The sequence below is a fragment of the Arachis ipaensis genome, chromosome B4 (genome assembly GCF_059453495.1).
Source record: "Arachis ipaensis isolate K30076 ecotype BB chromosome B4, ASM5945349v1, whole genome shotgun sequence".
Classification (NCBI taxonomy): Eukaryota; Viridiplantae; Streptophyta; class Magnoliopsida; order Fabales; family Fabaceae; genus Arachis; species Arachis ipaensis.
In genome coordinates this window covers 103,169,337-103,196,618 of record NC_142439.1, presented here as the reverse complement: position 1 = coordinate 103,196,618, position 27,282 = coordinate 103,169,337, and the positions used below count along the sequence as shown (strand labels likewise).

General features: G+C 38.0%; 1 non-coding gene across 1 annotated transcript; it reads right to left on the bottom strand.

The window, feature by feature from the left end:
• Window positions 1-22,494: 22,494 nt before the first annotated feature.
• On the bottom strand, window positions 22,495-22,602 carry LOC148568623 (small nucleolar RNA R71). Its single transcript, XR_015882274.1, has one exon. It is a non-coding gene; the product is annotated as a small nucleolar RNA R71 (small nucleolar RNA).
• Between the last annotated feature and the right edge of the window lie 4,680 nt (window positions 22,603-27,282).

Sequence of the window (27,282 nt, the reverse complement as noted above, 5' to 3'; positions counted from 1 at the left end):
GTAGTAATTGCATTAATTCATCAAAACACAGCAGAGCTCCTCATCCCCAACCATGGAGTTTAGAGACTTATGCCATAGAAGATACAAATTCAGATGTAAAATGTCATGAGGTACATAGTAAGTCTCTAAAAGTAGCTTTTATACTAAACTAGTGACCTAGGTTTACAGAAAATGAGTAAACTAAGATAGATAGTGCAGAAATCCACTTCCAGAGCCCGCTTGATGTGTGCTTGGGCTAAGCATTGAGCTTTACACATGTAGAGACTTCTCTTGGAGTTAAACTCCAGGTTGCAGCTTATTTGTGGCGTTTAACTCTGGTTTGTAACCTGTTTCTGGCGTTTAACTTTAGAATAGGGCAGGAAGTTGGCGTTTAAACGCCAGTTTGCGTCGTCAAAACTCGGGCAAAGTATGGACTATTATATATTGCTGGAAAGCCCTGGATGTTTAATTTCCAACGCAATTGAGAGTGTGCCAATTGGGTTTCTGTAGCTCTAGAAAATCCATTTCGAGTGCAGGGAGTTTAGAATCCAACAGCATTTGCAATCCTTTTTCAGCTTCTGAATCAGATTTTTGCTCAAGTCCCTCAATTTCAGTCAAAAAATACTTGAAATCACAAAAAAACACACAAACTCATAGTAAAGTCTAGAAATGTGATTTTTTCATAAAAACTAATAAAAAAATTACTAAAAGTAGCTAAATCCTACTAAAAACTATATGAAATTACTCCCAAAAAGCGTATAAAATATCCGCTCATCACAACACCAAACTTAAACTGTTGCTTGTCATCAAGAAAATAGATAAATAAAACAGGATAGAAAGAAAATCAAGAGGCAATAACATCTCAGAGTTTTATATGAAGCTCAAATTCTCATTAGATGAGCGGGACTAGTAGCTTTTTGCTTCTGAACAGTTTTGGCACCTCAATTTATCCTTTGAAGTTCAGAATTATTGGCATCTATAGGAATTCAGAATCCAGATAGTGTTATTGATTCTCCTAGTTTAGTATGTTGATTCTTGAACACATCTACTTTATGAGTCTTGGCCGTGGCCCTAAGCACTTTGTTTTCCAGTATTACCACCGGATACATAAATGCCACAGACACATAACTGGGTGAACCTTTTCAGATTGTGACTTAGCTTTGCTAAAGTCCCCAGTTGGAGGTGTCCAGAGTTCTTAAGCACACTCTTTTTGCTTTGGACCACGACTTTAACCGCTCAGTCTCAAGTTTTTCACTTGACACCTTCATGCCACAAGCACATGGGTAGGGATAGCCTGGTTTAGCCGCTTAGGCCAGAATTTTATTCCTTTAGGCCCTCCTATCCATTAATGCTCAAAGCTTTGGATCCTTTTTACCCTTGCCTTTTGGTTTAAAGGGCTATTGGCTTTTTCTGCTTGCTTTTCCTTTTTCTTTCTTTTTCTTTTATTTTTCGCCATTTTTTTTCGCAAGCTTTGTATTCACTGCTTTTTCTTGTTTCAAGAATCAATTTTATGATTTTTCATATTATCAATAACATTTTTCCTTTTTCATTATTCTTTCAACAGCCAACAAATTTAACATTCATAAACTTCACTATAAAAAATTATGCACTGTTCAAGCATTCATTCAGAAGACAAAAAGTATTGCCACCACATATAAATAATTTGAATTTTTCTTATTAAGAACTCGAAAATAAGACTACCTCCTTATTCTAAAAATCTGCTATTTTATTCATGTTTAATGATGATGAGAAAAATAAATTATAGCTTACTTGGAGATAATAAAAATAAAAATAAAGATACTAATTACTATTATTCATGTGACTCCTAAGGTAGATTTCTAATAGAAAAAGTTATCACAGAGTTAAGATTAGGACTCAACAACCTTTATTCTGGGACATGGATGCTCCTTCAATCTGTGGGGTATCTGGTCCTTCAAGAGACAGCTTCTGGCGCTTCAGCTCCTGTAGCTCACGCCCCTGCTTCTCTTGTTCCTTCAGCAGTTTGCAGAGCATGCTATTTTGAACTTGTTGTTCTTCTTTCAGTTGGTCTATACCTTCTTGCAGCTTGGTGACAGATGCTTCTAGGTGGGTCCAGTAGTCAATCTGAGGGATTTCTGGGAGAAACTCCTGTGCTCTCCTTTTGATGGAGTTGTCTTGCACTTGTTGTCCTTTCATTGAGTTTTTGGTGATTGGGTGCTCGACTGAGATGTACTCATCCACTCCCATCTTAACCCCAGCATCTTTACATAGCAGAGAAATTAAGCTTGGTGGTGCACGAAATCACAATCACACTTTTGCAATTCCGCACAACTAACCAGCAAGTGCACTGGGTCGTCCAAGTAATACCTTACATGAGTAAGGGTCGATCCCACGGAGATTGTCGGCTTGGAGCAAGCTATGGTTATCTTGTAACTCTTAGTCAGGATATCAATAATTCTCAGATTTAATTGTAAAAAGTAAAAGAACATGAAATAAATACTTGTTTTGCAATAATGGAGAACAGGTTGAGGTTTTGGAGATGCTTTGTCTTCTGAATCTCTACTTTCCTACTGTCTTCTTCTTCATGCACGCAAGGCCCCTTCCATGGCAAGCTTTATGTTGGGCATCACCGTTGTCAATGGCTACTTCCCGTCCTCTCAGTGAAAATATTCCAAATGCGCTATCACCGCACGGCTAATCATCTGTCGGTTCTCGATCATGTCGGAATAGGATCCATTGATCCTTTTGCGTCTGTCACTATGCCCAACACTTGCGAGTTTGAAGCTCGTCACAGTCATCCATTCCCAGATCCTACTCAGAATACCACAGACAAGGTTTAGATGTTTCGGATCTCAGGAATGGCCGCCAATAATTCTAGCCTATACCACGAAGGTTCCAATCTTAGATTAGAAACCCAAGAGATACACATTCAAGCTTGATTGCATGTAGAACGGAGGTGGTTGTCAGGCACGTGTTCATAGGTGAGAATGATGATGATTGTCACGGATCATCACATTCATCAGGCTGAAGTGCCAATGAATATCTTAGAATAGAAGCAAGCGTGATAGAATGGAAAACAGTAGTAATTGCATTAATTCATGAAGAACAGCAGAGCTCCTCACCCCCAACAATGGGGTTTAGAGACTCATGCCATAGAAGATACAATATAAAATGTGTAAAGTGTCATGAGGTACAAGATGAATCACTAAAAGTAGTTTTTATAGTAAACTAGTGACCTAGGGTTACAGAAAATGAGTAAGCTAGGGTGTTTAGTGTAAAAATCCACTTCCGGAGCCCACTTGGTGTGTGCTTGGGCTGAGCATTGAAGCTTTCATGTGTAGAGACTTTTCTTGGAGTTAAACGCCAGCTTTTGTGCCAGTTTGGGCGTTTAACTCCTGCTTTTATGCCAGTTCTGGCGTTAAACGCCAGAATTCTTAAGCTGACTTGGAACGCCAGTTTGGGCCATCAAATCTTGGGCAAAGTATGGACTATTATATATTGCTGGAAAGCACAGGATGTCCACTTTCCAACGCAATTGAGAGCGCGCCAATTGGGCTTCTGTAGCTTCAGAAAATCCACTTCGAGTGTAGGGAGGTCAGAATCCAACAGCATCTGCAGTCCTTTTCAGCCTCTGAATCAGATTTTTGCTCAGATCCCTCAATTTCAGTCAGAAAATACCTGAAATCACAGAAAAACACACAAACTCATAGTAAAGTCTAGAAAAGTGAATTTTAAATAAAAAATATAATAAAAACTAACTAAAAAATATACTAAAAACATACTAAAAACAGTGCCAAAAAGCGTATAAATTATCCGCTCATCACAACACCAAACTTAAATTGTTGCTTGTCCCCAAGCAACTGAAAATCAAGTAGGATAAAAAGAAGAGAATATACAATGAATTTCAATAACATCTATGAAGATCAGTATTAATTAGAAGAGCGGGGCTTTTAGCTTTTTGCCTCTGAACAGTTTTGGCATCTCACTTTATCCTTTGAAGTTCAGAATGATTGGCTTTTATAGGAACTCAGAATCTAGATAGTGTTATTGATTCTCCTAGTTAAGTATGTTGATTCTTGAACACAGCTACTTTATGAGTCTTGGCCGTGACCCTAAGCATTTTGTTTTCTAGTATTACCACCGGATACATAAATGCCACAGACACATAACTGGGTGAACCTTTTCAGATTGTGACTCAGCTTTGCTAGAGTCCCCAATTAGAGGTGTCCAGAGCTCTTAAGCACACTCTTTTTGCTTTGGACCACGACTTTAACCGCTCAGTCTTAAGTTTTCACTTGACACCTTCACGCCACAAGCACATGGTTAGGGACAGCTTGGTTTAGCCGCTTAGGCCAGGATTTCATTCCTGAGGGCCCTCCTATCCACTGATGCTCAAAGCCTTGGATCCTTTTTATTACCCTTGCCTTTTGGTTTAAAGGGCTATTGGCTTCTTCTGCTTGCTTTTTCTTTCTTTTTCTCTCTCTTTTTTTTCGCATATCATCCTTTCTTTTTTTTTTCTATTCACTACTTTTTCTTGCTTCAAGAATCAAATTTTTTTGATTTTTCAGATTATCAATAACATTTCTCCTTTTCCATCATTCTTTCAAGAGCCAATAATTTTAACATTCATAAACAACAAATTCAAACATATGCACTGTTCAAGCATTCATTCAGAAAACAAGAGTATTGCCACCACATCAAAATAATTAAACTATTTTAAAATTTGAAATTCATGTACTTCTTTTTCTTTTTCAATTAAAAACACTTTTTAATTAAGAAAGGTGATGGATTCATAGGACATTCATAGCTTTAAGACATAAACTTTAAATTTTATTAATCATGGAATGATAATAAGACTCAAAAATAAATATAAGAGCACTCTAATAATAATAGAAGACGGAAAATAAAAAAAATAGAAAAATAAATGACTCTTAAAATAGACTCTTAATAATAAAGGTTTTCACAAAGTTAGGACTCAACAACCTTGATTTTGAGAAGTGGATGCTCCCGCAATCTGTGGGGTGCTTGGTCCTTCAAGGGAGAGCTTCTGGCACTTCAGCTTCTGTAGCTCATGCCCCTGCTTCTCCTGTTCCTTCAGCAGTTTGCAGAGCATGCAGTTTTGATTCTGCTGTTCTTCCTTAAGTTGTTCCATAGCTTCTTGCAACTTGGTAACAGATGTTTCTAGGCGGGTCCAGTAGTCAATTTCAGGAATTTCTGGGAGGAACTCCTGTGCCCTCCTTTTTATGGAGTTGTCTTGCACTTGTCCTTCCATTGACTTCTTAGTGATTGGGTGTTCGATTGGGATGAATTCATCTACTCCCATCCTTATCCCAGCATCTTTACATAACAGAGAAATTAGGCTTGGGTAGGCCAGTTTGGCTTCAGTGGAGTTCTTGTTTGCAATTGTGTAAATCTCACAAAAAATCAGATGATGAATCTCCACTTCTTTTCCAAGCATAATACAATGAATCATCACTGCTCTTTTGACAGTGACCTCAGAGCGGTTGCTAGTGGGCAATATAGAACGCCCAATGAAGTCCAACCAGCCTCTTGCAACTGGTTTGAGATCTCCACTTTTGAGTTGGTTTGGGACACCTTTTGAATTGGTTATCCACTTAGTTCCAGGGAGGCATATGTCCTCTAGAACTTGATCCAACCCCTTATCTACTATCACCATTCTCCTATTAAAGGATTCTAGATCATCTTGTAGTTGAGGCAATTTGAAGACCTCTTTTATTTTGTCCAGATGGAAGTAAATAAGCCTCCCTCTGACCATGGTTCGGTAGGTATGAAAGGCGGTTCCAATTATTCTCTGCTTATTTGTTAGCCACAGATTTGAGTAGAATTTCTGAACCATGTTTCTTCCAACCTTTGTTTCAGGATTAGCTAGAATTTCCCATCCTCTATTTTGAATTTGCTCTTGGATCTCCGGATATTCATCTTCTTTCAGATTGAATTTAACTTCCGGGATCACTGACCTCAGACCCATCATTTTGTGGTAATGGTCTGCATGTTCTTTGGTTAGGAACCTCTCTTGATTCTAAAGACTCTTTGGAGTATTTTCTTTCTTGCCTCTTGATTTGGTTTGTTTTCCCTTAGGTGCCATGATCTTGATGAGTCTTAGCTCAGTGATCACGGAAAAACACACCAAACTTAGAGGTTGCTTGCCCTCAAGCAAAAGAAAGGAAAGGGAGAGAGAGAAGAAGAGGCAAATTCGAATGGTGGAGAGGAGGGGATGGCCGAATGTATATTTATAGGAGGAGGGGAGGGATTTCAAAAAATTTGAAAGAGATATGATATAGAGACATGATTGACGGAAGAAAATAAAATCATGATATGAAAAAGATGAGATTTTTTTAATTGAAAAAGATATAAAGATGTTAAATCTGAAAATTTGGTTATGCATCTAAGAATTAAGAGATGATATGATGAGTTGAAAAAGATTTGGAGAGAAATTAAGAAGATAATTGAGTTTTTGAAGAAGATTTGGGAAGGATTTGAAAGAAAATTGAAAAGAGATTTAGAAAATTTTTGAATTTTTGAAAATTGAGGGTGAATGACGAAAGTTTGAAACATGTTTATGCAGAAAAGTATGAGTCAAAACATGAAAATTTGAAAAAATTTGAAGTTGGAAACAAAATCTCCCCCCTGCCTTTCTGGCGTTAAACGCCCAATTGTTGGCCATTATGGGCGTTTAACGCCCAGCCAGGTACCCTGGCTGGCGTTAAACGCCTGAAACCCCTTTATCACTAGGCGTTTTACTGAACGCCCAGGATGCTGCAATTCTGGCATTAAACGCCCAGAATGGTACCCATTCAGGCGTTTAACGCCCAAAATGGTACCTTTAATGGCGTTAAACGCCCAGAATGGTACCCATTCTGGCGTTTAACGCCCAAAATGCCCTTTACTGGCGTTTTCTTGTCAGCAAGCTCCTTTTCTTTGCTTTTTGCATTGAATCCTTCTGTAACTCTGTGAATTCCTTCAGTTTTGAAGATTAAACTTTGAAGAAAATGTATATCAAACTTCTACAAGTATTAATTAAAACAAATAACCTGCTAATGGCTGGGTTGCCTCCCAGCAAGCGCTTCTTTATTGTCTTTAGCTGGACTTTTACTGAGCTTCATTCAAGCCTCAGTTTTGAGCATTCTTGCTCAAAATTGTTTTCAAGATAATGTTTGATTCTCTGTCCATTAACAATGAACTTTTTGTCAGAATCAATATCTTGAAGCTCAACATATCTATATGGTGACACTCTTGTAATCACATATGGTCCCCTCCACCGGGATTTTAATTTCCCGGAGAATAATCTGAGCCTAGAGTTGAACAGCAGAACTTTTTGTCCTGGCTCAAAGACTCTAGATGACAATTTCTTGTCATGCCACTTTTTTTCTTTTTCCTTAGAAATTTTTGCATTTTCAAAAGCATTGAGTCTGAACTCCTCTAGCTCATTTAGCTGGAGCAGTCTTTTCTCACCAGCTAACTTAGCATCCATGTTTAGGAATTTGGTTGCCCAGTAGGCTTTATGTTCCAGTTCCACGGGCAGATGACAGGCCTTGCAATACACAAGTTGGTATGGAGAGGTTCCTATAGGAGTCTTGAATGTTGTTCTGTATGCCCACAGAGCATCATCCAAGCTCTTTGCCCAATCCTTTCTACGGGCAATTACAGTCCATTCCAAGATTCTTTTTAGCTCTCTATTAGACACTTCAGCCTGTCTATTTGTCTGTGGATGATACGGAGTTGCTACTTTGTGGCTAATTCCATATCGGACCATAGCAGAGTAAAGATGTTTATTGCAGAAATGGGTGTCCCCATCACTGATTAGTACTCTGGGAACACCAAATCTGCTGAAAATATGTTTCTGGAGGAACTTCAGTACAGTCTTGGTATCATTAGTGGGTGTGGCAATTGCCTCCACCCATTTAGATACGTAATCTACTGCCACCAGAATGTAGGTGTTTGAGTATGATAGTGGGAAAGGACCCATGAAGTCAATACCCCATACATCAAACAACTCAATCTCTAGGATCCCTTGTTGAGGCATGGCGTAACCATGAGGCAAGTTGCCAGCTCTTTGGCAACTGTCACAGTTACGCACAAACTCTCGGACATCTCTATAGATAGTAGGCCAGTAGAAGCCACATTGGAGGACTTTAGTGGCTGTGCGCTCACTTCCGAAATGTCATCCATACTGTGATCCATGGCAATGCCACAGGATCTTCTGTGCCTCCTCTCTAGGGACGCATCTGCGAATCATTCCGTCTGCACATCTCTTAAAGAGATTTGGTTCATCCCATTAGTAGTACTTTGCATCAGAAATTAGTTTTTTCTTTCGTACCCTGCTGTACTCCTGGGGTATGAACCTCACAGCTTTATAATTTGCAATGTCTGCAAACCATGGTGCTTCCTGAATGGCAAAGAGTTGCTCATTTGGAAAGGTCTCAGAGATCTCAGTAGAAGGGAGGGACGCCCCAGCTACTGGTTCTATCCGGGACAGGTGATCAGCTACATGGTTCTCTGTCCCTTTTCTGTCTCTTATTTCTATATCAAACTCTTGCAGAAGCAACACCCATCTTATGAGCCTGGGTTTTGAATCCTGCTTTGTGAGTAAATATTTAAGAGCATCATGGTCAGTGTACACAATCACTTTTGATCCTACTAAATAGTATCTAAACTTGTCAATGGCATAAACCACTACAAGCAGCTCTTTTTCTGTGGTTGTGTAATTCTTCTGTGCGACATTTAGAACACGACTGGCATAGTAAATGACGTGCAGAAGCTTGTTATGCCTTTGTCCCAACACTGCACCAATGGCATGGTCATTGGCATCACACATTAATTCGAATGATGATGTCCAGTCAGGTGCAGAGATGACTAGTGCTGTGACCAGCTTGGCTTTTAGGGTTTCAAACGCCTGTAGACACTCTGTGTCAAACACAAATGGCGTATCATCAGCTAGTAGGTTGCTCAGAGGTTTTGCAATTTTTGAAAAATCCTTTATGAACCTCCTATAGAATCCTACATGCCCCAAAAAGCTTCTGATTGCCTTAACATTAGCAAGTGGTGGTAATTTTTTAATTACCTCTACCTTGGCTTGATCCACCTCTATTCTCTTGCTTGAAATTTTGTGCCCAAGGACAATTCCTTCAGTCACCATAAAGTGACATTTTTCCTAGTTTAAGACCAGGTTAGTCTCTTGGCACCTTTTCAGGACAAGTGCTAGATGATCAAGACAGGAGCTGAATGAGTCTCCAAATACTGAGAAGTCATCCATGAAGACTTCCAGGAACTTCTCTACCATATCAGAGAAGATAGAGAGCATGCACCTCTGAAAGGTTGCAGGTGCATTGCACATACCAAAAGGCATTCTTCTGTAAGCAAATACTCCAGATGGACATGTGAATGCTGTTTTCTCTTGGTCTTGAGGATCCACTGCAATTTGGTTGTAGCTTGAATAGCCATCCAAAAAGCAGTAGTATTCATGGCCTGCTAGTCTCTCTAGCATTTGGTCTATGAATGGTAAAGGAAAATGATCCTTTCTGGTGGCTGTATTGAGCCTTCTGTAGTCAATACACATGCACCACCCTGTAACTGTTCTTGTGGGAACTAGTTCATTCTTTTCATTATGAACTACTGTCATGCCTCCCTTCTTGGGGACAACTTGGACAGGGCTCACCTAGAGGCTATCAGAAATAGGATATATAATCCCAGCCTCCAGTAACTTAGTGACCTCTTTCTGCACCACCTCCTTCTTGGCTGGATTTAGCCGCCTCTGTGGTTGAACCACTGGCTTAGCATCATCCTCCAATAGGATCTTGTGCATGCATCTTGCTGGGCTAATGCCCTTAAGATCACTTATGGACCACCCAAGAGCTGTCTTGTGTGTCCTTAGCACTTGAATTAGTGCTTTCTCTTCCTGTGGATTTAAAGCAGAGCTTATGATCACTGGAAAAGTGTCACCCTCTCCCAGAAATGCATATTTCAGGGATGGTGGTAGTGGTTTGAGCTCAGGTTTAGGAGGTTTCTCCTCTTCCTGAGGGATTTTTAGAGGTTCTTTTATTTTCTCTGGTTCCTCCAGATCAAGCTGAACATCTTTAAAGATGTCCTCTAGCTCTAATTCAAGACTCTCAGTCATATTGATCTCTTCCACCAAAGAGTCAATAATATCAGTGCTCATGCAGTCATTTGATGTGTCTGGATGCTGCATAGCTTTGACAACATTTAACTTGAACTCATCCTCATTGACTCTCAGGGTCACTTCCCCTTTTTGTACATCAATAAGAATTCGTCCAGTTGCTAGGAAAGGTCTTCCTAGAATGAGAGTTGCACTCTTGTGCTCCTCCATTTCCAGCACTACAAAGTCAGTGGGAAAGGCAAATGGCCCAACCTTGACAATCATGTCCTCAATTATGCCTAATGGATATTTAATGGGGCCATCAGCAAGTTGAAGACATATCCGGGTTGGTTTGACTTCTTCAGTCAACCCAAGCTTTCTGATAGTAGATGCAGGTATTAAGTTGATACTTGCTCCAAGGTCACATAGAGCTGTCTTAGTACAAGCACCCTCTAATGTGCATGGTATCATGAAGCTTCCTGGATCTTGAAGCTTTTCTGGTAAGCTTTTCAGAATGACTGCACTACATTCTTCAGTGAGAAACACTTTTTCAGTTTCTCTCCAATCCTTCTTATGACTTAATATCTCTTTCATGAACTTAGCATAAGAGGGTATTTGCTCAAGTGCCTCTGCAAACGGGATATTTATCTCAAGAGTCCTGAGATAGTCTGCAAAGCGGGCAAATTGTTTGTCCTGTTCTGCTTGGTGGAGTTTCTGAGGATAAGCCATCTTGGCTTTATATTCTTCAACCTTAGTTGCTGCAGGTTTATTCCCTACAGAAGTGGTTGGAGAAGCCTTCTTAGAGGGGTTATTATCAGCACTTGCAGGTGTCTAATCCCTCATTGGCGTTTGAACGCCAGAACTGGGTAAGGAATGGGCGTTTAACGCCAGCTTTCCACACTTTTCTGGTATTTGAACGCTAGAACTGGGCAAGGAATGGGCGTTTAATGCCAACTTTTCTCCCTTTTCTAGCATTTGAACGCTAGAATTATTCCTCTCTGGGCCCTTGCTGTCCTCAGAGGGATTTTGGGCAGTGGTTTGGTCATCCTCTGTCAGTTGTTCCTTTCTTGGCTTTTTACTATTTTGAGCTGAATTATTCAATGTCTTCCCGCTCCTTAGTTGAACTGCTTGGCATTCTTCTGTTATCTATTTAGATAGCTGCTGTCTTGTCTGATTTAATTGTGCTTCTATATTCTTGTTAGCATTTTTAGTGTCTTGGAGCATCTCTTTAAATTCTGCTAATTGTTTTGCCATAGCCTCTTCTTTTATGGAGGACTCACTGTTCGAGTACAGATGTTGATTTCTAGCAACTGTATCTATGAGTTCTTGAGCCTCTTCAATTGTTTTTCTCATGTGTATAGATCCACCAGCCGAGTGATCTAGAGACATTTGAGCTCTTTCTGTAAGCCCATAGTAGAAGATGTCTAACTGTACCCACTCTAAAAACATTTCAGATGGGCATTTTCTTAGCATCCCTCTGTACCTCTCCCAGGCATTATAAAGGGATTCATGATCCTCTTGTTTAAAGCCTTGGATGTCCAGCCTTAGCTGTGTCATCCTTTTTGGAGGGTAAAATTGATTCAGAAATTTGTCTGATAACTGTCTCCATGTTTTTATGCTTGCTGTGGGTTGGTTATTTAACCACCTCTTAGCTTGATCTTTTACAGCAAATGGAAATAGTAATAATCTATAGACATCCTGATCCACTTTTTTATCACGTACCGTGTCAGCAATTTGTAAGAACTGTGCCAGAAACTCAGTAGGTTCTTCCTGTGGAAGACCAGAAAACTGGTAATTTTGCTGCACCATGATAATGAGTTGAAGATTTAGCTCAAATCTGCTTACTTTGATGGGAGGTATACAGATGCTACTCCCATATGCAGCTGTAATGGGGTTAGCATATGACCCCAGAGTCCTTCTGGACTGTTAACTTCCATTTAGGTCCATGATGGAGAAAGGGAGATGATGTGGATTGCAAATAAAATATATTTTTGTTTTTATTTAATTTTAATTAAAATTAACCGAATAAAATGAAACGAAATAAATGAAAAATAGAATAAAAATTTCGAAAATTAAGAGAAAAAGTAAAAAGATAAATAATTCGAATGCTCAAATGGCTAATTAATTAAAAAGATTTGAAAAATTCTGGATATGGTTTTCGAAAATTAGAAGAAAATGAAATAAAAGCAAATTGAAAACTAAATTAATTAATTGATTAAAAGGATTTTGGAAATTAGAAATCAAAAAGATATGATTGAGAATATATGATTGCAATTTAATAAAAAAAAATATGATTGAAAAGATATGATTGAAGAAATTAAAAAGATTTAATTTTTTTTTGAAAAAGATTTAAAAAGATCAATTGTTGAAATTAGAATTTTGACTTGACAAAAAAAAGATACGATTTTGAAAATCTTTGACTAATTTAATGCAAAATTTCGAAATTTATGAGTAAAATAAGGAAAAGATATTTTTTTTATTTTTAAATTTTAATGAGGAAAGAGAAAAACAACAAAACGACGCTAAACTTAGAAATTTTAGATCAAAACAAAGAGAGCAAACAAGAAAACTTTGAATGTCAAGATAAACACCAAGAACACTTTGAAGATCAAGATGAACACCAAGAACAAATTTTTGAAAAATTTTTAAGTAAATAAAAGCACAAAAACACCAAACTTAAAATTTTTTAGAAAATAAAACACAAATTTTCGAAAATTTAAAGGAAAACACAAAAAAGACACCAAACTTAGAATTTTTAAAGATCAAGAAAGGACTAGGAACAAGCAAATTCGAAAAATTAAAAGAAAATAAAAGCATGCAATTGACACCAAACTTAAAATATGAAACTACTCAAATAAAAGACTCTAAACCAAAATAAATTATTCCTAATCTAAGCAACAAAATAAACCGTCAGTTGTCCAAACTCGAACAATCCCCGGCAATGGCGCCAAAAACTTGGTGCACGAAATCACAATCACACTTTTGCAATTCCGCACAACTAACCATCAAGTGCACTGGGTCGTCCAAGTAATACCTTACGTGAGTAAGGGTCGATCCCACAGAGATTATCGGCTTGAAGCAAGCTAAGGTTATCTTGTAACTCTTAGTCAGGATATCGATAATTCTCAGATTTAATTGTAAAAAATAAAAGAACATGAAATAAATACTTGTTTTGCAGTAATGGAGAACAGGTTGAGGTTTTGGAGATGCTTTGTCTTCTGAATCTCTGCTTTCCTATTGTCTTCTTCTTCATGCACGCAAGGCCCCTTCCATGGCAAGCTTTATGTTGGGCATCACCGTTGTCAATGGCTACTTCTCGTCCTCTCAGTGAAAATGTTCCAAATGCGCTGTCACCGCACGGCTAATCATCTGTCGGTTCTCGATCATGTCGGAATAGGATCCATTGATCCTTTTGCGTCTGTAGAACGGAAGTGGTTGTCAGGCATGCGTTCATAGGTGAGAATGATGATGATTGTCACAGATCATCACATTCATCAGGCTGAAGTGCGAATGAATATCTTAGAATAGAAGCAAGCATGATAGAATGGAAAACAGTAGTAATTGCATTAATTCATGAATAACAGCAGAGCTCCTCACCCCCAACAATGGGGTTTAGAGACTCATGCCATAGAAGATACAATATAAAATGTGTAAAGTGTCATGAGGTACAAGATGAATCACTAAAAGTAGTTTTTATAGTAAACTAGTGACCTAGGGTTACAGAAAATGAGTAAGCTAGGGTGTTTAGTGTAAAAATCCACTTCCGGAGCCCACTTGGTGTGTGCTTGGGCTGAGCATTGAAGCTTTCATGTGTAGAGACTTTTCTTGGAGTTAAACGCCAGCTTTTGTGCCAGTTTGGGCGTTTAACTCCAGCTTTTATGCCAGTTCTGGCATTGAACGCCAGAATTCTTAAGCTAACTTGGAACGCCGGTTTGGGCCATCAAATCTTGGGCAAAGTATGGACTATTATATATTGCTGGAAATCCCAGGATGTCTACTTTCCAACGCAATTGAGAGTGCGCCAATTGGGCTTTTGTAGCTCCAGAAAATCCACTTCGAGTGCAGGGAGGTCAGAATCCAACAGCATCTGCAGTCCTTTTCAGCCTCTGAATCAGATTTTTGCTCAGGTCCCTCAATTTCAGCCAGAAAATATCTAAAATCACAGAAAAACACAAAAACTCATAGTAAAGTCCAGAAAAGTGAATTTTAAATAAAAACTAATAAAAAATATAATAAAAACTAACTAAAATATACTAAAAACATACTAAAAACAGTGCCAAAAAGCGTATAAATTATCCGCTCATCACTTGGATAAGCCCATTTGGCTTCTTTGGAGTTCTTGTTTGCAATTGTATAGAGCTCACAAAAAATCAGATGATGAATCTCCACTTCGTTTTCCTGCATAATACAATGGATCATCATTGCTTTTTTGAGAGTGACCTCAGAGCGGTTACTAGTGGGCAGTATGGAACGCCCAATAAAGTCCAACCAGCCCCTAGCGACTGGTTTGAGATCTCCTCTCTTGAGTTGATTTGGGACACCCTTTGTGTTGGTTGTCCACTTGGTTCCAGGGATGCATATGTCCTCTAGAACTTGGTCCAAGCGCTTATTTGATCTCACCATTCTCCTATTAAAAGAGTACGGGTCATCTTGTAGTTGTTGCAGCTTGAAGACCTCTCTTATTTTGTCAAGGTGGAAGTAAATAGCCTTCCCTCTGACCATGGTTCGAAAGGTGTAGAAGGTGGTTCCAGTCCTTCTCTGCTTATCTGTTTGCTACATATTTGAGTAAAATTCCTGAACCATATTTCTTCCCATCTTTGTCTCAGGATTAGCTAGGATTTCCCAGCCCCTTTTTTGAATTTGCTCTTGGATCTCCAGATATTCGTCTTCCTTCAGATCGAATTTAACTTCTGGGATCACTGATCTTAGACCCATTATTTTGTAGTAATGGTTTGCATGTTCTTTTGTTAAGAACCTCTCTTGATTCCAAAGTGGTTTTGGATTATTCTCTTTCTTCCCTCCTGAAGTGGTTTGTTTTCTCTTGGGGGCCACGATCTTAGTGAGTCTTGGCTTGGTGATCACAGAAAAACACACCAAACTAAGAGGTTTACTTGTCCTCAAGTAAAAGAAAGAAAGGGAGAGGAATAGAAGGAGGGCCAAATTCGAATGGTGGAGGAGAGGGGGTGGCCGAATGGCAATTTAAAAGGGAGGGGTGGGTGGGCACGAAAATTTTGAAAAAGATATGATAGAAGATATGATTTGTAAAAGATAAATATAATATTCAAAAGATGCAATTTTTAAAATTGAAAAGATATGAGAGAGATTTGAAGAAGATAAAATTGAATTTGAAAAGATAATATGGGTTGAAAAAAAGATTTGAGAAGAAATTAAAAAGATAGATTAGTTTTGAAAAAAAGATTTGAAAAGAATTTGAAGAGGATTTGAGAAAGATTTTTTTTAGGATTAAAGATAAATTTATTTTTAATTTGTTTGATTTTTTTTTTGAAATTGAAATTGAAAGATGACAATTTGTAACATGTTTATGCAAGAAATTTGGATGGAATCATGAAAATTTGAAAAAAATTTGAGTTGGAAACAAAACTTCCTCCCGTCCACATTCCTGGCGTTAAACGCCCAGAATGGCACTCATTCTGGCGTTTAACGCCCATTTGTTGCTTGTTTTGGGTGTTTAATGCCCAGCTGTTGCTTCTGCTGGCGTTAAACGCCAGAAATCCTTTGTCACTGAGCATTTTTCTAAACGCCCAGAATGGTACCCATTCTGGCATTTAACGCCCAGAAAGGTATCTTTACTAGCGTTAAACGCCCAGTTGGTGCTTCTTTTGGGCGTTTAACGCCCACAATACCCCTTACTGGTGTTTTTGCGCCAGTGAGCTCCTTTTTTCTGCTTTATGCTCTGAATTCTTCTCTAACTCTGTGAACTCCTGCAATTGTTAACTAATCTTGAAAATAATTTATATCAAACTCATATAATTATTATTTGAATAACAAATAAACCTTGCTAATGGCTGGGTTGCCTCCCAGCAAGCACTTCTTTATTGTCTTTAGCTGGACCTTGCTGAGCTTTTAATCTAGTCTCAACTTTGAGCATTCTTGCTCAAAATTGCCTTCAAGATAATGCATGACTCTCTGTCCATTAATAATGAACTTCTTATTAGAATCAATGTCTTGAAGCTCCACATAGCCATATGGTGACACACTTGTAATCACATATGGTCCTCTCCACCGGGATTTCAGTTTCCCGGGGAATAATCTGAGCCTAGAGTTAAACAGCAGAACCTTTTGTCCTGGTTCAAAGACTCTGGATGATAGTTTCTTATCATGCCATCTTTTTGCTTTCTCCTTGTAAATTTTTGCATTTTCGAAAGCATTGAGTCTGAATTCCTCTAGCTCATTTAACTGGAGTAATCTCTTCTCTCTAACTAACTTAGCATCTAGGTTCAGGAATCTGGTTGCCCAGTAGGCCTTACGCTCCAGTTCCATGGGCAGATGAAAGGCTATGCCATACACAAGCTGGTATGGAGAGGTTCCTATATGAGTCTTGAATGCTGTTCTGTATGCCCACAGAGCATCATCCAAGCTTTTTGCCCAATCCCTTCTACGGGTAATTACAGTCCGTTCCAAAATTCTCTTTAGTTCTCTATTAGAGACTTCAGCCTGCCCATTTGTCTGTGGATGATATGAAGTTGCTACTTTGTGGCTAATTCCATATCGGACCATGGCAGAGTAAAGCTGTTTATTGCAGAAATGAGTGCCCCCATCACTGATTAGTACTCTAGGGACACCAAACCTGCTGAAGATATGTTTCTGGAGGAACTTCAGCACTGTCTTAGTATCATTAGTGGGTGTTGCAATTGCCTCTACCCATTTAGATACATAGTCTACTGCCACCAGAATATATGTGTTTGAGTATGATGGCGGGAAAGGCCCCATGAAGTCAATACCCCATACATCAAACAACTCAATCTCCAGGATCCCTTGTTGAGGCATGGCGTAACCATGAGGCAGATTACCAGCTCTTTGGCAACTATCACAGTTACGTACGAACTCTCGGGAGTCTCTATGGAGAGTAGGCCAGTAGAATCTACATTGGAGAACCTTGGTGGCTGTTCGCTCACCTCCGAAATGGCCTCCATATTGTGATCCATGGCAATGCCATAAGATCTTCTGTGCCTCTTCCTTGGGCACACATATACGGATTATTCCATCTGCACATCTCTTAAAGAGATATGGTTCATCCCATAAGTAGTACTTTGCATCAGAAATCAATTTCTTTATCTGCTGCCTGCTGTACTCTTTGGGTATGAATCTTACAGCTTTATAGTTCGCAATGTCTGCAAACCATGGTGTTTCTTAGATGGCAAACAATTGCTCATCCAGAAATGTTTCAGAGATCTCAATAGAGGGGGAGGATGCCCCTTCTATTGGTGCTATCCGAGACAGATGATCAGCCACTTGGTTCTCTGTCCCTTTTCTGTCTCTTATTTCTATATCAAACTCTTGCAGAAGCAACACCCATCTTATGAGCCTGGATTTTGAATCCTGCTTTGTAAGTAGATATTTAAGAGCAGCATGGTCAGTGTACACAATCACTTTTGTTCCTACTAAGTATGATCTAAACTTGTCAATGGCATAAACTACTGCAAGCAACTCTTTTTCTCTGGTTGTGTAATTTTTTTGTGCATCATTTAAAATAGGGCTAGCGTAATAAATGACATGCAGAAGCTTGTTATGCCTCTGTCCCAATACTGCACCAATGGCATGGTCACTGGTATCACACATTAGTTCGAATGGTAATGTCCAGTCTGGTGTAGAAATAACTGGTGCTGTAACCAGCTTAGCTTTTAGAGTTTCAAACGCCTGCAGATACTCTGTGTCAAACACAAATGGCATGTCAGCAGCTAGCAGATTGCTCAGAGGTTTTGCCATTTTTGAAAAATCCTTTATAAACCTCCTATAGAATCCTGCATGCCCTAGAAAGCTTCTGATTGCCTTAACATTGGCAGGTGTTGATAATTTTTCAATTACTTCCGCTTTAGCTTGATCCACCTCTATTCCCTTGTTTGAAATTTTATGCCTAAGGACAATTCCTTCAGTCACCATAAAGTGACATTTTTCCCAGTTTAAAACTAGGTTGGTCTCTTGGCATCTTTTCAGAACAAGTGCTAAATGGTCAAGGCAGGAGCTGAATGAGTCTCCAAATACTGAAAAGTCATCCATAAAGACTTCCAGAAATTTCTCTACCATATCAGAGAAGATAGAGAGTATGCACCTCTGAAAGGTTGCAGGTGCATTGCACAAACCAAAAGGCATCCTTCTGTAGGCAAACACTCCAGAAGGACATCTGAATGCTGTTTTCTCTTGGTCCTGAGGATCTACTGCAATTTGGTTGTAACCTGAATAGCCATCCAAAAAGCAGTAATATTCATGACCTGCTAGTCTCTTGATGAGCAGATAATTTATACGCTTTTTGGCATGGTTTTTCGGTAGTTTTTAGTATGTTTTAGTTAGTTTTTATTATATTTTTATTAGTTTTTAAATAAAAATCACATTTCTGGACTTTACTATGAGTTTGTGTATTTTTCTGTGATTTCAGGTATTTTCTGGCTGAAATTGAGGGACCTGAGCAAAAATCTGATGCAGAGGCTGAAAAAGGACTGCAGATGCTGTTGGATTCTGACCTCTCCTGCACTCAAAGTGGATTTTCTGGAGCTACAGAATCTCCATTGGCGCGCTCTCAATTGCATTGGAAAGTAGACATCCTGGGCTTTCCATCAATATATAATAGTTTATACTTTGCTCGAGATTTGATGGCCCAAACCGGCGTTCCAAGTTAGCATAAAAATTCTGGCGTCAAAACGCCAGAACTGGCATAAAAGCTGGAGTTAAACGCCCAAACTGGCACAAAAGCTGGCGTTTAACTCCAAGAAAAGTCTCTACATGTGAAAGCTTCAATGCTCAGTCCAAGCACACACCAAGTGGGCTCGGAAGAAGATTTCTGCATTAATTACTTATTTCTGTAACCCTATGCTACTAGTTTTCTATAAATAGGACCTGTTGCTATTGTATTTACACACCATCACATATATATCTTTCGAACTTGTATGTTCATCTTTGGGAGGCTGGCTATTCGGCCATGCCTAGACCCTTTTGTTCTTATGTATTTTCAACGATGGAGTTTCTACACACCATAGATTAAGGTGTGGAGCTCTGCTGTTCTTCATGAATTAATGCAAAGTACTATTATTTTTCTATTCAACTCAAGCCTATTTCTTCTCTAAGATATTCATTCGCACACAAGAACATGATGAATGTGATGATTATGTGACACTCATCACCATTCTCACCTATGAACGCGTGCCTGACAACCACTTCTGTTCTATATGCAAACAAGCTTGAATGTGTATCTCTTGGGGTTCTAATCTAAGATTAAAACCTTCGTGGTATAGCCTAGAATTATTGGCGGCCATTCCTGAGATCCGGAAAGTCTAAACCTTATATGTGGTATTCCGAGTAGGATCTGGGAAGGGATGACTATGACGAGCTTCAAACTCGCGAGTGTTGGGCGTAGTGACAGACGCAAAAGGATCAATGGATCCTATTCCAACATGATCGAGAACCTACAGATGATTAGCCATACGGTGACAGCGCATTTGGACCATTTTCACTGAGATGATGGGAGGTAGCCATTGACAACAGTGAAACCCAACATAAAGCTTTCCATGGAAAGGAGTATGAATGATTGGAAGAAGGCAATAGGAAAGCAGAAGTTTAGGAGGAACAAAGCATCTTCATACGCTTATCTAAAATTCTCACCAATGAATTACATAAGTATCTCTATCCTATTATATATTCTATTCATATTTTAATTATCAATTCTTCATAACCATTTGAATCTGCCTGACTGAGATTTACAAGATGACCATAGCTTGCTTCATGCCGACAATCTCCGTGGGATCGACCCTTACTCACGTAAGGTTTATTACTTGGACGACCCAGTGCACTTGCTGGTTAGTTGTGCAGAGTTGTGATAAAGAGTTGAGATTACAATTGTGCGTACCAAGTTTTTGGCGCCGTTGCCGGGGAATGAACAATCACGATTTCGTGCACCAAGTTTTTGGCGCCGTTGCCAGGGATTGTTCGAGTTTGGACAACTGACGGTTCATCTTGTTGCTCAGATTAGGTAATTTTATTTTATGTTTAAGATTTTCACTTTTTATTTTCGAAAAAAAAGGGAAAAATAATATTTCTATTCTGTTCTTCAGAGTTTTTAAGAATGAATTCTAGAGTTTCATGATGATCTGTTGAAATCTGGCTGGCTGTAAAGCCATGTCTAATCTTTTGGACCGAGGTTTCAACTTATCATCACAAGAGCTTGTTGATCTCTATCAATTTTGCTATTGAAAGTAATGATCTGCTAAAGCTTGGCTGGCCATTGGCCATGTCTAGTGTTTTGGACCGAAGCTTTCACTGAAAGCTTGGCTGGCTAGTAAGCCATGTCTAATTCCTGGACCGGAGTTTTAGACTAACATTGCATGATTCCTGGAATTCTCATTAAAAATTTTGAATACCTTATTTTTTCTTCTTCCAAATAATTTTCGAAAAATTACAAAAAAAATTAATAAAATCTTAAAACCAAAAATATTTTGTGTTTCTTGTTTGAGTCTAGTGTCAATTTTTAAGTTTGGAGTCAATTGCATGTCTTTATTCTTCTTGCATTTTTCGAATATATGCATTATGTTCTTCATTCATCTTCAAGTTGTTCTTGATGATTTCCTTGCTCTGATCTTTAAATTCTCTTGTTTTGTTGTTTCTCATATGTATTCTAAATTTGTTAGTGTCTCTAATATGAAAATTTCTAAGTTTAGTGTCTTGCATGCATTGTTTATTTGATCTTAGTTTTACATGATTAGTTTCATTTTGTTGTTTCTCATGATTAAAAATTCAAAAAATTTTCAAAATTATGTCTTTTCAAGTCAATAATACAGAGAATTGAAGATTCAGAACAGTCAGCAGAGGAATTACACAGAAAAAACTGGGCGTTCAAAACGCCCAGTTAGGAAGGGAAACTGGCGTTTAAACGCCAGCCAGATCCCTGGCTGGGCGTTAAATGCCCAAAAGGGTAGTATTTTGGGCGCTAAACGCCAGAATGGATACCATTCTGGGCATTTAACGCCAGGAGGACACTAGAAGGAAGATTTTGTTTTTAATTTAAATCTTTTTCAAATTTTCATAATTTTTCAAAATCAAATCTTCTTCAAATCATATCTTTTCAAAATCAATTTCTTTCCATTTTTTAATTTTTTACTATTTTCAAAAATCCTTGCTAACAATTAGAGATGTGATTCAAAAATTTCTTGCCTATTAAGAAAGGATCAAATTTTGAATTTTAGAATCACATCTTTTAAATTTCTTGTTAGCCAAGTCATTAATTTTAAAAATCAAATCTTTTTAATTGTTTGTCAATCATATCTTTTTAAAAAAAACCATATTTTCTCAATCATATCTTCTCAATCACATCTTTTTCAAAAATGATTTTCAATCATATCTTTTTTTATTTCTGATTTCAAAATCTTTTTCAAAATTACTTAACTACTTTCTCAATTTCTAATTTTCGAAAATCATCAATCAAATTTTTTTCAAAATTTCTTTTAATTATTTCAAATTTTTTTTATTATTTTCGAAAACTCTTTTTCCCCTTCTCACCTTCTTCTATTTAAGGGACTAATATTCCTCCTCAATGTACTATTCGAACTCTATCCCTCTTGATAAGTTCGAATTCTCTTTTTTCTATCTCCTCCTTGTATTCTTCTTTTCCTCTGACACCTCAAGGAATCTCTATACTGAAACTCAGAGGATTCCATATATTTTTGTTCTCTTCTCTTTCATATGAGTAGGAGCAAGGACAAAGGCATTCTTGTTGAAGCTGATCTTGAACCTGAAAGGACCTTGAAGAGAAAGCTAAGAGAAGCTAAATCACAACTCTCTGGAGAGGACCTAACAGAAACTTTTAAACAAGAAGAAGCCATGGCAGCCGAAAACAACAACAATGCCAACAATGCAAGGAAGGTGCGTGGTGACTTTACTACATCTACTCCCGACTTCTATGGGAGAAGCATCTCTATCCCTGCCATTGGAGCAAACAATTTTGAGCTTAAGCCTCAATTAGTTTCTCTAATGCAACAGAATTTCAAGTTTCATGGACTCCATTAGAAGATCCTCATCAGTTCTTAACTGAATTCTTGCAAATCTGTGATACTGTTAAGACCAATGGGGTTGACCCTTTTGCTGTAAGAGACAGAGCTAGGACATGGTTGGACTCACAACCTAAAGAAAGCCTGAACTCTTGGGAAAAGCTAGTCAATGCCTTCTTGGCAAAGTTCTTTCCACCTCAAAAATTGAGTAAGCTTAGAGTGGAAGTCTAAACCTTCAGATAAAAGAAAGGTGAATCCCTCTATGAAGCTTGGGAAAGATACAAGAAATTGATCAGAAGGTGTCCTTCTGACATGCTTTCTGAATGGAACATCATATGTATCTTCTATGATAGTCTATCTGAACTGTCCAAGATGTCATTGGACAGCTCTGCCGGAGGATCTCTTCATCTGAAGAAGACGCCTGCTGATAAACCCCAATTTTGTGGTTTATCTTGTGCTTATTTTGGGGGATTTTATCAACATTTCTCACATTTATCCAATTAAATAGCATGGTTTTGTAATTCTCCCTTGAATTGTGCTTAAGTGTAAAAACATGCTTTTTAGGCCCTAACATTGGTGATTTTAATTCACTTTAATTCCATTCGATGTCTTGATGTGTTTGATGAGAGATTTCAGGTTTAGAAGGCAAGTATTGGATGGAAGAAGTGAGGAGAAAAGCATGCAAAGTGGGAGAACTCATGAAGAAATGAAGGAACCGTAAAGCTGTCAAGCCTGACCTCTTCACACTCAATCGACCATAAATTAAGCTACAGAGGTCCAAATGAGGTGGTTGCAGTTGCGTTGGAAAGCTAACATCCAGAGCTTCGAAATGATATAAATTTTGTCATATGTTGCTTCGCGCTCAGGGGCGCTCACGCGCCATGTACGCGTGCGTGCCGATTCTGCCCGTGGGTCCACTTTAATGAAATCGCCCCCAGTGATTTTGCAGCTCATTTTGGGCCCAGTCCAACCCATTCTGATGCTATTAAACCCAATGATTGAAGGGGGAATGAACCAAGTAGTCATAGTTTAGTTTTTATCATGTTTTAGGTTAGAATTCTAGAGAGAGAGGCTCTCTCCTCTCTCTAGATTTTAGGGTAGTTTTAGTCTATTCTTCTTGGATCCAAGTTTTAATTCTTGTTTTGATTTAGTTTCTCCTTTTAATTTCTTATTGTTACATCTCTATTCTTCTAGTTTTTACTTGTCATTTCCTTTATTTTGCCCTTTTTATGTTTATGAACCATTGTTGAATCTTAATTTTCTTTAATGCAATTTTATGTTTCCATGTTCTTTTAACTGGTGATTTGAATTGTTGATTTAGTTTTCTTGCAATTGATAGTTGGTAGATTTATATTTCTTGCACATTTTACTATGCTTTCGATTTGTACCCACCAAGTGTTTGAAAAAATGCTTGGTTGGGTCTTAGAGTAGATTTCGAGCATTCTTGGCTTGGAAAGAGTAATTAGGCAATCTTGAGTCATGAAAAACAAACTCATGTTGGTGATCTAGAGTTGTTAGCTAATATTGTTTCCATTGACACTAATCTTTTGCTAATTTAATTAGTGAGTTGATTAGGACTTTTGGATTGAGATTAGCTAGTCTTATTAGACTCTCTCTCATGGTGATAAACTAAGATTTTGTGGTTTATCTTGTGCTTATTTTGGGAGATTTTATTAACATTTCTTACATTTATTCAATGAAATAGCATGTTTTTGTAATTCTCCCTTGAATTGTGCTTAAGTGTAAAAACATGCTTTTTAGGCCCTAAAATTGGTGATTTTAATTCACTTTAATTCCATTCGATGCCTTGATATGTTTATTGAGTGATTTTAGGTTTAGAAGGCAAGTATTGGATGGAATAAGTGAGGAGAAAAGAATGCAAAGTGGGAGAACTCATGAAGAAATGAAGGAACCGTAAAGCTGTCAAGCTTGACCTCTTCACACTCAATTGACCATAACTTGAGCTACAGAGGTCCAACTGAGGCGGTTCCAGTTGCGTTGGAAAGCTAACATCTGGGGCTTCGAAATGATATAAATTTTGTCATATGCTGCTTCACACTCAGGGGCGCGCACGCGCCATGTACGCGTGCGCGTCGATTCTGCCCGTGGGTCCACTTTAATGAAAACGCCCCCAGCGATTTTGCAGCTCATTTTGGGCCCAATCCAACCCATTTCTGATGCTATTGAACCCAAGGATTAAAGGGGGAATGAACCAAGTAGTCATAGTTTAGTTTTCATCATGTTTTAGGTTAGAATTCTAGAGAGAGAGAGAGGCTCTCTCCTCTCTCTAGATTTTAGGGTAGTTTTAGTTAATTCTTCTTGGATCCAAGTTTTAATTCTTGTTTTGATTTAGTTTCTCCTTTTAATTTCTTGTTGTTACATCTCTACTCTTCTAGTTTTTACTTGTCATTTCCTTTATTTTGCCCTTTTTATGTTTCTGAACCATTGTTGAATCTTAATTTTCTTTAATGCAATTTTATGTTTCCATGTTCTTTTAACTGATGATTTGAATTGTTGATTTATTTTTCTTGTAATTGATAGTTGGTAGATTTATATTTCTTGCACATTTTACTATGCTTTCCATTTGTACCCACCAAGTGTTTGAAAAAATGCTTGGTTGGGCCTTAGAGTAGATTTCGAGCATTCTTGGCTTGGAAAGAGTAATTAGGCAATCTTGAGTCATGAAAACCCAACTCATGTTGGTGATCTAGAGTTGTTAGCTAATATTGTTTCCATTGACGCTAATATTTTGCTAATTTAATTAGTAAGTAGATTAGGACTTTTGGATTGAGATTAGCTAGTCTTATTAGACTTTCTCTCATGGTGATAAACCCCGATTTTGTGGTTTATCTTGTGCTTATTTTGGGGGTTTTATTAACATTTCTCACATTTATTCAATGAAATAGCATGGCTTTGTAATTCTCCCTTGAATTGTGCTTAAGTGTAAAATCATGCTTTTTAGGCCCTAAAATTAGTGATTTTAATTCACTTTAATTCCATTCGATGCCTTGATGTGTTTGTTGAGTGATTTCAGGTTTAGAAGGCAAGTATTGGATGGAATAAGTGAGGAGAAAAGAATGCAAAGTGGGAGAACTCATGAAGAAATGAAGGAACCGTAAAGCTGTCAAGCTTGACCTCTTCACACTCAATCGACCATAACTTGAGCTACAGAGGTCCAAATGAGGAGGTTCTAGTTGCGTTGGAAAGCTAACATCTGGGGCTTCGAAATGATATAAGTTTTGTCATATGTTGCTTCGCTCTCAAGGGCGTGCACGCGCCATGTACGCGTGCGCGCCGATTCTGCCCGTGGGTCCACTTTAATGAAATCGCCCCCAGCGATTTTGCAGCTCATTTTGGGCCCAATCCAACCCATTTCTGATGCTATTAAACCCAAGGATTGAAGGGGGAATGAATCAAGTAGTCATAGTTTAGTTTTCATCATGTTTTAGGTTAGAATTCTAGCGAGAGAGGCTCTCTCCTCTCTCTAGATTTTAGGGTAGTTTTAGTTAATTCTTCTTGGATCCAAGTTTTAATTCTTGTTTTGATTTAGTTTCTCCTTTTAATTTCTTGTTGTTACATCTCTACTCTTCTAGTTTTTACTTGTCATTTCCTTTATTTTGCCCTTTTTATGTTTATGAACCATTGTTGAATCTTAATTTTTTTTAATGCAATTTTATGTTTCCATGTTCTTTTAATTGATGATTTGAATTGTTGATTTACTTTTCTTGCAATTGATAGTTGGTAGATTTATATTTCTTGCACATTTTACTATACTTTCTATTTGTACCCACGAAGTGTTTGAAAAAATGCTTGGTTGGGCCTTAGAGTAGATTTCGAGCATTCTTGGCTTGGAAAGAGTAATTAGGCAATCTTGAGTCATGAAAACCCAATTCATGTTGGTTATCTAGAGTTGTTAGCTAAATTGTTTCCATTGACGCTAATCTTTTGCTAATTTAATTAGTGAGTTGATTAGGACTTTTAGATTGAGATTAGCTAGTCTTATTTGACTTTCTCTCATGGTGATAAACCCCGATTTTGTGGTTTATCTTGTGCTTATTTTGGGAGATTTTATCAACATTTCTCACATTTATTCAATGAAATAGCATAGTTTTTTAATTCTCCCTTGAATTGTGCTTAAATGTAAAAACAAGCTTTTTAGGCCCTAAAATTAGTGATTTTAATTCACTTTAATTCCATTCGATGCCTTGATGTGTTTGTTGAGTGATTTCAGGTTTAGAAGGCAAGTATTGGATGGAATAAGTGAGGAGAAAAGAATGTAAAGTGGGAGAACTAATGAAGAAATGAAGGAACCGTAAAGCTGTCAAGTCTGACCTCTTCACACTCAATCGACCATAACTTGAGCTACAGAGGTCAAAATGAGGCGGTTTTAGTTGCGTTGGAAAGCTAACATCCGGGGCTTCGAAATGATATAAATTTTGTCATATGTTGCTTCGCGCTCAGGGGCGCGCACGCGCCATGTACGCGTGCGCGCCGACTCTGCCCGTGGGTCCACTTTAATGAAATCGCCCCCAGCGATTTTGAAGCTCATTTTGGGCCCAATCCAACCCATTTCTGATGCTATTGAACCCAAGGATTGAAGGGGGAATGAACCAAGTAGTCATAGTTTAGTTTTCATCATGCTTTAGGTTAGAATTCTAGAGAGAGTGGCTCTATCCTCTCTCTAGATTTTAGGGTAGTTTTAGTTAATTCTTCTTGGATCCAAGTTTTAATTCTTGTTTTGATTTAGTTTCTCCTTTTATTTTCTTGTTGTTACATCTCTACTCTTCTAGTTTTTACTTGTCATTTCCTTTATTTTGCCCTTTTTATGTTTATGAACCATTGTTGAATCTTAATTTTCTTTAATGCAAATTTATGTTTCCATGTTCTTTTAACTGATGATTTGAATTGTTGATTTATTTTTCTTGCAATTGATAGTTGGTAGATTTATATTTCTTGCACATTTTACTATGCTTTCCATTTGTACCCACCAAGTGTTTG